At 39.9% G+C, this 12,162-nt stretch overlaps 1 pseudogene; it reads right to left on the minus strand.

Annotated features, from left to right (window-relative positions):
• LOC145165073 (transcription factor bHLH27-like) overlaps positions 1 to 11,776 on the minus strand; it is a 35,332-nt pseudogene extending 23,556 nt beyond the window's left edge.
• Positions 11,777 to 12,162: the final 386 nt, after the last annotated feature.

Here is a 12,162-nt window from a genome sequence, read left to right on the forward strand (position 1 = left end):
TTCGACACTACCGTCAGCCATGGTTCGAATTGATGCGACCATGTGAAAATTCCTAGTGCTCTGTAAAAAGGACTTTTACCTTATCCTAAGCGTCAAATAAAGGTTCTTTCGAACCTAATAAGAAAACCTAATGCGAACCGTCAGTCGTCTCTTTCATCCAACCTTCAGAAGTACCCAGGAGAGGGGTACCACGCGCTGTTAACCAACCCCGTTAGACTTTAAAACCTAAAGCGAAAGGCACTATAGATATTCCGGAAGACAATAACCGCTCGAGGCCTACTCAGTAGATCCCCCAGAAAGACCATTTGCACCGCACAACCAGGTTCGTGAATCAAGAGAAAGAACTCATGACATTAACTTACTACTACTGAGTATATGCATTAGGGTGGTATATAATTTAGATCGATAAGATTTAAGATGGGTGCTTCCTCCCTACTCCATGTTCCTTGTTTGGTTGTGGGTTTGGGGTGGGGCCACACATCTGAACATCCCGACAATCTTAATTATATACGACTTGCATACACGGAGTAATAGTGATTGAGCCGAGTATGAGGTCTACCACGAACCTTATAATAAGACCCTTTATTCTATCCCATAGGGAAGGAGCCGAATTCAAAAGAACCATTGTGGGTTGAGCTACTAACATGACTACAAATTCAAAATTTGTTGTCATCCCGGTTAAGTCTACATAGTAGCTGACACTCTCAGTAGCTGACACTCTCAGTTAGGAAAAAGTAACTCAAGTCGTAAGAGTCAAAGGCATTGACTACGACCATCCATTCACGCTTAAATCCGCAAATTAAACACCTCGGCAGTGAGCCAAGAAACCTGAAAAGCTGTGACAGATTGCTTTAAACTCTGAGAAGAATGGATGAAGAAATTAGAGATTCTGGATAGCAGAATCCATTTCTATCTAGATTTAATCTAGATAGAGAAACTCAGTAACACCGGAAGAGTAGTTGCAAGGGATACTCGCACTACTTAGGCACTTCGTCCATCCAGATACAGACGATAAGTGCCTAGGACGGTAAACGGATGAGATAGTGCCCCCCTCATGCGAGAAAAGTCACCAGCGCCCTATAGACGATAGATCGCATTCTCCATAGTTAATACTAGAATGCTGAGAACCACATGATTACCTCCGCGACATAATACTTGAGCAAAGTAGACGGTAATTTGCGTCAAGCTTTATAACGCAAGTCATAAGGGAAATATGGACGCAACGCCAGTTTAGGTGTTAGTCGAAGGGTTATGCAAGAACCCGCGCTTCCTGCGAACTGGAGGGAGCAGACACAATGGAGAGTGGAGCATGTCATAGAGATTTGTTAGACTATTAGGTGTCCCAAAGAATACTATCTCTAAGGAGAGAGTAGAACCACCTCCTGAAATAGTCAATCACTTCAGAGAATCTCTAAGGGCGAAGCTAGCCCCGATCAGAGACTGCTATCCACGAAACAGCGAATCAAGTGAGAGAATATTTCTCTCCGATTAGGGATCATGCTGTGAAAGCATCTATTAGACGATGATGAAAATTGAAATTTTCTAAGCATCGCCTGGTAAAACCCTATATCATACTAACCTTGAGATGTTCCGTTAGGAACACCTCGAGAGTCAGAAGTGCAGGTCCATGTTGCACTAGGTCGAGATAGATGCCACGTAACCAATAGGTGCCAGCATATAGTAAACACTTCCAATGATCCAGAAAACCTCCGAAAGCCAATCATTACGAGATATGAATCCGAAAACAACCTGAGCCTTCTGAGAACCCATCAAGACGACTACACTCCCAGTAAGAGAGAACTTTTGGAACTTCAAAATGGCGATCACGCCAAGTGATGCTCTAACCATGGAAGTACATTATGTTCTAAGTACTGAAACGTTCTATCTTCCCAAGAATTTAGGACCATCCGAGATCCTTGATAAGAACTGGTCCAACCTCCGTCAGACCTCAACTACTTAAGGATTTCATAAATTCCACCCAAATCCATCCACGTCTCAAACTTGAAAAAGTGCTTGTCCGACGTGACTCTCGAAATCCCACTCATTGAGATCGAAATCAATGAGAGCCCCAACTCCGTGTAGGAACCTGTAGAGATCATGGACCGAGAGGTCAAGCGAACAAAGCAAAGCCGTATCATGATAGTGAAGGTTCGCTGGAACGCCGAGCGAAGACCTGAATTCACTTGGGAACGAGAGGACCAGATGGAACTAAAGTATCTTCATCTTTTGCTTCGCTAAACTGTAACTGCGCGTGTGATTGAACTCTAATTTCGGGACGAAATTCCCTCTAACGGGGGGATGATGTGACAACCCGAAATTTTCATTTTGTATAAACTCCGCAGTCAAGCACATCTAATAATAGTCAAATTCATCCCAGTACATTTTTGGCCGGTTTTAAGTTTGTTTGGGTGTTTTATTTTAATTTTTCGTCAAACGAACAAATAAATTGAAGTATCCGTTAGGAGTGTTGTGTAACAAATAAACAATTAACACCTTAACTAGGTGTTTACGGCCAAACAAGGGGAGTTTGGGCCGTAAACTCCCTTTGACCATGAACTCATGCATATAGCATGAGTTTACCCTTCATTCTTTCACTTTTCACTTCCTAACTCAAGAACACCCAAGATTCTCTCTCAAGTATCATATCACATTTCTTCAAATCCTCCAAAAATGTAAGTATTTCATTCGTTCATATAACACTTTATCTAGTGTTTATACTCGATTTCATCCATGGAAATCTCCTCTTTTCTTAGATCTTCAAGTGTTCATCAAAAACACCAAGAACACCAAGAACACACACTAGTGTTTTTGGCCCTTAAACACTCTTACAAGCTTCCTATAAGTAAGTGCACTCCTCCTAACTAGTTAATTACTTAGTATACTTGCTAAACTATGGAAGAACATCAAAAACCCCCAAGAACACTTGGGTTTACGGTCAAGGGATATCCTTGAACCGTAAACACCACCAAGTGGTGTTTTGATGCCCCTAACACCTTCTATGGCTTGTATAAAGGACTAGAACCTTGCATGCATGAACTAGAAACCCCAAAACACGAAAATGTAGAAGTGACCAAGAGTTTACGGCCGTAAACTCATGGGTTTACGACCGTAAACTCCCAAGGAGTGGTCCAAGGACCGTAAACTCCAAAGAAAGGCCATTTCGAGCCCCAGTCACTTCCTAAGCCTTGGATTCGAGTTTAGCTTACTTCCTTGTGTGGTATAAGACCTTAAAACACCCAATGGTACCATTACCATAAGTTTACGGCCGTAAACTCATGGGAGAAATGGTCCAAGAACCGTAAACCCATATGGTGCTACCATATGGGGAGTAAACTCCAATGTGAGGCCATACTCTCTTTAGATGCAACCCTTTAGTACTCCTAGCACTTGAAACAAAGTGTTTCCATGTATTAGGATGTCTTTACTTGCTAAATTAGTTGTTAATTGACTAATTAGATTCATAAATGTATCATTACATGTTCAATAGGATCCGCGTGTGTGTTCAAGTCGTCACTTGACACTTAGCATCCTATACCATCCGTCCATCCGAATCACCCACTACAGGTGAGTTCATACCCCTTAATCAACCTTTGAAATGATTTTAAATGCGTTTATGGGGGGGGAATACAAGTTGAACTGACAAGTTATTATATCAATCACATGTGATTAATAACCGTCAGGCAAATAGATTTTTGCATGTTAAACTGTTTTATTCAGCTAAAGGTTTTCAAATCTTGTTTTCAAGTCTCTTTTAAAATACAAAAATCTCTTTTTAATTTACTAAACTTTTATAAAAGTCTTTTAAACTTATACTCTTGTTAGATTCATGTCTATATAGATATAGTTATATAAGTAGGGTTTGAAGGACTTAGGCCTGATAGCCCGCTTTATTTCCTGTTCCTTGTTTGGTTGTGGACTTAGAGCATCCAGTTATCTGTCCGAGTGTCGTTGAAGTCCTAGTTATATATTATGGATATCTGGTTAGATATTAAAATTCTTACTCCAGTTCAACACCTTTGGGTAGCAAAGGTACCTAGATAACCTCTCAAGTAAACTATAATAGGTATAGTTTAGAAACCAACCATAACTTTCATGAAGGAGAACTTAGTTATATCTATATTCTAAAAACTTATACTTTTAGTGAAAAGAAAGGTATATAGAAATCAAAACACGAGATACATCCTCATGACGTGGATTTCACCGTTGTCGAGTGGTAACCAGAGTCTCCTGGAGGGAGAGCGGGCATTGTGTGTATAGATCTATACGGGACAGACCATCCCACATCCTGACTGCTAGCTACAGTCCCGACCGACCAAGCCAAGGGGTGACAAATGTCACATTCATTTCAACGCCAGCAGGTCGTCGTGTTTACATCCGTCAATCAGTATGGTTACGAGTATCTTTACATTTACCTTATAATTCATGGCTTTAACGTAATAAGTGTTATCACGGTATTGTTCTACATATAAAACCCTCATAATATATTTTCCTAGTTATACACTAGGCCACATTTTAAACCTTTAAACTAACCTACTTATGATTAAAGGCTATTCTAGACTCTCCGAGGTGTATTGTTCATTTAATACCACCTGGAGTCTACATTTCATTCATTAGACTCTCCGAGGTGTATTGTTCATTTAATACCACCTGGAGTCTACATTTCATTCATTTAGACTCTCCGAGAGGTATTGTTTATTTAATACTACCTGGAGTCTGTATTTTATTTCTTTATAAACGGCAACATCATTGCTGACGTAAAGCATTATTTTCCCTATTACTTTTGCTTGTGATCTTCTCACATATTCATTAAAGTATAAACTATATTTTGATAATGATAAGATACTTTTGAGGGAAAATACTCCTTAAAACATAAAACAGTCGAGTTTTGGTAGAAAGCTACTTTTATTAGAAAATATAGGATTTTCTGAGGGAAATTCTAATACTCTGTAAACTTTAATCACCATCCTTAAATGAGACTATTTCGATGAATAACATGTATTTATATCAATGTCATTAAAATACTTATGAACTCACCAGCATTAAAATGCTGATACTCTCTTTCAAAATAACTTGTATTCTCAGGCCGTCAGTAGACAGGTACACTCCGGGAGCTTTTGTGAAGACAGCCTTGTACCGAGCTGCATCTTATGTTATCTTCTATATTTACTTTTGATGTTGTTGCTAAATGTAACCTATGTAAAATTATTACTATTAATGCAATCGTTGTTGTACTTGATTGACTATATTTCATATGTTGTGATAGTTGACATGACGTCCTCCACCCCAGAACGTTTCCGCCGTTCCGGTTTTAGGGTGTGACAGATCAAGTTGCCTTCTCAGAAATGGTGTTTGGTGTTCCTCCATCACTCTTTGAGCACATCAAGCTATGCAAATCAGCCAAAGAAATTTGGGACACTCTTTAGGATCTGATTGAAGGTTCCAAAAATATGAAGGACAAGCGCCTCACCTCGGTTGTCAATGACTTTGACACCTTCACCACTACTCCAGGTGAATCTGTAGCCTCAGCCTCCAACCGATATCGAATCGTTGTGAATAACATGACTGCTCATGGGATTGTTCGAACTCCTCTCGAGTATAATCTCAAGTTCATTAACAGCCTTGGTAAAGGATGGGGAAATGTAAAATCCTGCCTTCAAAGCAATGGTTCTTTAAAAAAATTGAAACTCTATCAAAATTTTGATGAACTTTAAGGACATGAATCAAACGTTGCTGAAACCATATTAGAACTTTCCGGAGGACCACTTGCTCTCGTCAGTTCTTTTGAATCAACCATTACGAACTCACCTGCTCCGGAACCTTACAAACCCACTATTCCATTAACTCAGTCATCCTTAACCTCCTTACCCACACACATCTACCCTGACGATGATTCCGAAACCTTGGATTCCGAACTCCGTTTCCAACAAGAGTTTGCCATACTCTCAATGAAATACAAACGTCCTTTTAATCCCTCTTACAAACCATACCAAAACAGATTCAATGCTCCTCACCAAACCCATCCTCAACCATATTCCACTCCGGAACCAAAACAAACCTCTGAAAATCCTCCTGCATACAAGCCTAACCTCACTAAACCAAACTCCACTCCGGAATCTTCTCAAAATTCCAAATCAGACAAACCAAAGATCTTGTGTCATAAATGTGGTCATGCTAACCACTTTGCCAAAGATTGTCTAGCTGATGCTCCACAAAAACCAAAAGTCAAGGACTCAGCTTATTATGTACGAAGAGTACAAGAAATGGCTGAAGAGATGTCGAAAGATATTGGTCATCCGGAGATGATGAAGATTTGGTGACTGGAAGAAACATGTGTTTGATGGCAAGACAAACAATTGAATGTGATGAAGGTTATTGGTCTTCTGGGTCCGAAGATGAAGATGATGTTGCTGAACCTCACTACTGCTACATGGACATTAACGATCTACCAGGTCGAAGCATCGTTCAGCAGGTAGAATCCATGATCTCTGATAATAATTTTGATTTGACTTTATGTGAACCTTATCTGACCCAGATCCAAACAGATATGAACACCATCTATAAAGCCTATGAGTCTGCCATAGAAGCCAGTGAGAAGAAGGACTGTGAACTAAGTCGTCTTAGATTACGTTTTGAGGATAAGAAATTGAAAATCGAGTCTCTAGAACATGAAGTTGTAATGTCAAAAGATGAATGTATCATTTTGAAAGATAAATGTGAAATCACTTATTCTGAACGAAATATTTTGATTTCGGATAACAAACGTCTCAATGCTAAAATAGATGCTTTGCATAACTCGGTAGACATGCTTGAAGCTGACATTCGGATGACTCATAATTTTCGTCATCCATGGTCCAACGCTCCTGGTCTCGGAAGCGAGTTTCCGAAACCAATTGTTAGTCCCCTGAAGGAATTGCAAAATTTGACATTCATGGGAGAAGTTCCGAACATCAAATATCCGGACACCCCTGTTTCTCCCTTGTCACTCCTTCTGGAGGCTAAAAGACCTTTTGAGTCCCTAATTCCTGAGTTCCATCCAATAGTTGTCAAGTGTCCTGATTCCACGCCTCTTCCGCCTCTGATAAACCTGGACCTGAATCGGACCACGAAATATAATTATAGTCTTCCAAATTGTATAGACTATGTTCCTAAAAGTAATCACGTAAACAACTTTGTGATTGAGGAAATTATTCCGGAAACAACTGAAATCAATGCCTCGAAATTTGTATGGGCATCTTCAGATGATAAAGTTGAAGTCTCAAGCCATGTGTCCTCTGATTCATGTGAATCAGACTCCTTAGTTCTTTCAAAGACCAAATTGGTTCCCATTACTCCTGAGTTTACAAATCCATCCAAAGGACAAACTTCTAGATCCTCTCCTCATCCTAAGAGAAAACCAATGTTGAATAGGAAAGATGTTGTAGATCCCAAGGTAGAAGCTAGAAATGCTTACAAAAAGGAAGTTAAGACTAGACAAAATTCCAGGTTCCTTGCTAACTCTAAACCAAATTCATCCCGGAATTCTCATGTCTCCACTCATAGTCAAAATTCTTTTGTTCCCACTAGGATCCTAAAAAGACCTTCCGAACCTCTTGTTCGTCTGGAACCTAAGGAAGTCCTTAACTCCAAATCACCTCAAGCTCATGTTAATGTCAATGTCAAAACCATCCGAAATACTTCGCCGGCACCTCGAAATGTTTCATCTGTCTTTATTGCAAAATCTGATGGCACAATTTTTAAACCGAGAAACAATGTGTCATCAAACAAATCCACAAGTACAAAAACCACTGGTTCAAAATATTCAAACAAAAATCTTGTGTGGAAAATCAAAACATCTGTTAACAAAACAACAATCCCAGAGGTAACAAAAATTGTCAATTCTTCGGTTACCAAAGGTCCGGAGAAGTCAGCTCCAAACCCACCAGTAGTTGAATATGACTACTGGATAGATGAAAAGACATTAGCATTCTGTCTGTTTCCAAAGAATTCCAGTAATATCACTCAGAAACACAAAGCTATTCCTAAGTCACAATCAAAGTCCAAAGCCCATGCCTACGTCCCAAAGTCTAACTCGGAGCCTAAAAACTCCATTGCTCACTAATTTTGCAGGCACTTTGTGCTTCGGAGCAAGAAACAATATGGTATATTGATAGTGCTTGCTCCATGCACATGACGGGGCAGAAGGATTTTCTGCGAGATTTAAAGCTTTCTCCAAATGCTGGTTACGTGACATATCGCAACAACTCCAATTCTCAAATTTGTGGTTATGGAACTCTCACCAATGGAAACTTCTCTATTTCACATGTTGCTTATGTAGCTGATTTGAAACATAATTTGATTAGTGTTGCTCAGCTCACTAACTCAAGTCGACGTGTGGAATTTTGGAAAAAGTATAGCTATTTGATGACTGAAGACCGAAAAGAATGTTTGATAAAGTCACTTCTCAACAAGAACATGTACCCGCTTGACATCAACATGATTATTGGCAAACCGCAACTTTGCCTTCTCTCCAAAGCTGTTCCTGACGTCATTTGGTTATGGCACCGAAGGCTCGCTCATCTGAACTTTCGGTACATGAATGATCTTGTATCAGGCGAAATGGTAAGAGGTTTACCTCTTCTCAAGTTCGAAAATGATCATGTATGTGTTGCGTGTGAGTCTGGTAAGCAATCGAAGAAGGGTCATCCCGTTATCATAGAAAAGTCCATCTCGGAACCATTGGAACTTCTACACATTGATCTTTGTGGACCATCCACTGTAGAAAGTTTTCATCATAAGAAATACATTCTAGTGATTGTTGATGACTTTACAAGGTTCACCTGGGTTTTCTTCCTAAGGCTGAAATCGGAAACAGCCTCTGAGCTCATCAATTTTATCAAAGGAATAGAAGTTCTTATCAAACTCCCAGTCAGGAGAATCTGAAGTGATAATGGTTCGGAATTTGTTAATTCCACCATTGAGAAATTTCTCACAGAAAAAGGAATTGATCACAACTTCTCAGCTCCCTACACTCCACAACAAAACAGTGTAGTTGAAAGACGCAATAGAACATTTGTTGAAGCCGCTCGATCAATGCTGAACTATGCAAACTTACCACTCTATCTTTGGGCTGAAGCTGTATCCACTGCCTGCTTCACTCAAAATCAAAGTATCATCAATCGACGCCTCAACATCACACCATACGAAGCAATGAATGGTCGAAAGCCAACAATCTCATTCTTGCATGTCTTCGGATGTAGATGCTTCATCAAAAACAACCGTGATCAGCTTACAATGTTCCAACCTAAAGCTTATGAAGCCATCTTTCTTGGGTACTCTTCCAAATCAAAGGCTTACAGAGTTCTCAACCGAAGAACTCGTGTTCTGGAAGAAAGTTTTGATATTACCTTTGATGACAACTTCGTTCGGAATTCTGGCCCCACTCACATCACAACTCACATCATGGAGTCTGATGCTCCTCCGCCAGGATGTCCGAACCCTCAAACCATTCTTGAGGTTGACTTTGAAACCCTCTTTGGTCCTTCCGAAACCGCTCTTGATTCAGAATCTCGATCAAGACCATCTCTAATTCCAATTCCTCCTTCGGAAGCCCCAGTTTCTCACAACCTCTCTGGTCCACTTCTGAGCCTCCCTCCATTTGATTCCGAACCGTTTCAACCTTCTCAGGTTGAGGGGGAGAATAATGCAAATCCCTTTCTTGAATCAAATGTGGATGGCTTCCAAGATGCAGCTGCCGATTTCGATGACTCTAATCCTCTCAATTGTGATGAAAACGAAAATGTCTTTGAGTTTCCTTCTAATGATGATGTCAACCTCTCCGGTTCAGAAGTTCAGGGGGAGCATCATCCCAATATTAAAATCATTCAGGGGGAGCATATCAATTCCACTGTTGATGTAGGATCTTCGGCTACACAAGAACTCCCTCGATTGCATGTTTGGACGAAGGATCATCCTCCGAACCAAGTGATAGGCAATCCGAATGTTGGTGTACAAACTCGCTCAGCTATCAACATCCGAAATGAATGTCATTTTTCAGCATTCATATCCATGGTTGAACCCAAATCCATCAATGAAGCATTAGAGCATGCTGATTGAATTACAGCCATGCAAGAAGAACTAGCAGAATTTGACCGAAATGAAGTCTGGACTCTCGTACCTCCTCCTCAACATCACCCAATTGTCGGTACAAGATGGGTATTTCGCAACAAGCTAGACGATGTAGGAGTTATCATCCACAATAAGGCAAGATTGGTAGCTAAAGGTTTCACTCAAATTGAAGGTCTTGACTACGACGAGACATTTGCTCCTGTTGCACGACTTGAAGCTATCAGAATCTTTCTTGCTTATGTTGCTCACAAAGGCTTCAAAGTTTGACAAATTGATGTTAAGAGTGCCTTTCTTAATGGTGAACTTGACACTGAAGTATATCTTCAACAGCCCCCCCGGATTTATTAATCTTTCCTTTCCAAACTACTGTTATAAACTCCGAAAGGTTGTCTACGGACTCAAGCAAGCTCCTCGGGCTTGGTACGAGACTCTCACCGATTTTCTCAAACGCTCAGGTTTTCAAAGAGGAATACTTGATCCCACTCTATTCTGAAGATCAAATGGAAAACATCTCATGCTGGTACAAATTTATGTGGGCGACATCATTTTTGGATCTACGGATTCATCTATGGTTGCTGATTTTGCCAAACTTATGGTCAGTCGATTCCAAATGAGCATGAATCAAGAATTAAGCTTCTTTCTTGGCCTTCAAGTCAAACAGACTAACAAAGGTATTTTCATTCACCAAGAGAAGTATATTTCTGAACTTCTCAAGAAATACTCAATGGACACCTGTGCCTCAGCCAAGGTACCTATGGGCTTCGGACACAAAATCTTTGTCGACCCTTCGAGTGTTTCCGTTGATGAAAAGAAGTATCGTAGAATGATTGGATCCTTACTCTATCTCACTGCAAGTCGCCCGGATATTATGTTCTCAACATGTTTATATGCCAGATTTCAAGTCAATCCGAAGATGTCTCATCTTCTGGCTGTGAAACAAATATTCCGATACCTCAAAGGTACAAAGAGCCTCGGAATCTGGTATCCAACAAATGAAAGTTTCCTTCTGCAAGCTTACTCTGATTCAAACTATGGTGGTCTTCAACTCGATAGGAAAAGTACATCAGGAGGATGTCAATTCCTAGGTGGTCAATTAGTCAGTTGGTCATGCAAGAAACAGAACTGCATTGCTCTCTCCACAGCTGAAGCTGAATACATTGCTGCTGCCAGCTGTACCTCTCAAGTTCTTTGGATGAAATCTCAACTCTTGGATTATGGTTACCGATTTCAAAGCATTCCTATCTACTGTGACTCTCAAAGTGCCATTGTAATCTCTCACAATCCAATTCAGCACTCTATGACGAAGCACATTGACATCCGATACCATTTTATTAAAGATCATGTTCTAAATGGCAACATTGAACTTATTTTTGTTCCATCTGACGATGAAATTGCTGATGTTTTTACTAAGGCATTAGACGAAACCAAATTTAATGGTTTTCTGAACAAAATGGGTATGATGATGCCTGATCCTCAATTCTTTCAGGAGATATGTTCTCTTTGATAGAAGTATTCAGAAGAAAATTTTGATCTGAACTCAATTATTTTTGCTTCGGAACTATTTTCCCTCTAAATACATAGGATCATTTTACCTGTCTCTATTACTAATTATCCCTTGAGTTTTTAAGCTGTACAGTTCATTCTCTTCATCACGACTATCAAGATCAACCATCATCCCAATCTTTATTTTGGAACTCACTTCAGAAAGGAATTCCGGAAAGGGAATTTTCAAAATGCTCCGGAATTTCAAAATGCTCCAGAATTCCAAAATGCTCCGGAATTTTCAAATTTGCTCCGGAATTTTAAAAGTGCTCCGGATTTTCAAATTTGCTCCGGATTTTCAAATTTGCTCCGAAATTTTCAAAAATGCTCCGAAATTTTCAAATTTGCTCCGGAATTTTAAAAGTGCTCCGGATTTTCAAATTTGCTCCGGATTTTCAAATGTGCTCCGGAATTTTCAAAAGTGCTCCGAAATTTTCAAAAATGCTCCGGAATTCTCAAAATTTGATTCGGAAATTTTTTTTGTCAATCATATATGTTCCGGAACACAACTTTTAC

This window comes from Lactuca virosa, chromosome 3 (genome assembly GCF_052849685.1).
Source record: "Lactuca virosa cultivar CGN04683 chromosome 3, Lactuca_virosa_CGN04683_v6, whole genome shotgun sequence".
Lineage (NCBI taxonomy): Eukaryota > Viridiplantae > Streptophyta > Magnoliopsida > Asterales > Asteraceae > Lactuca > Lactuca virosa.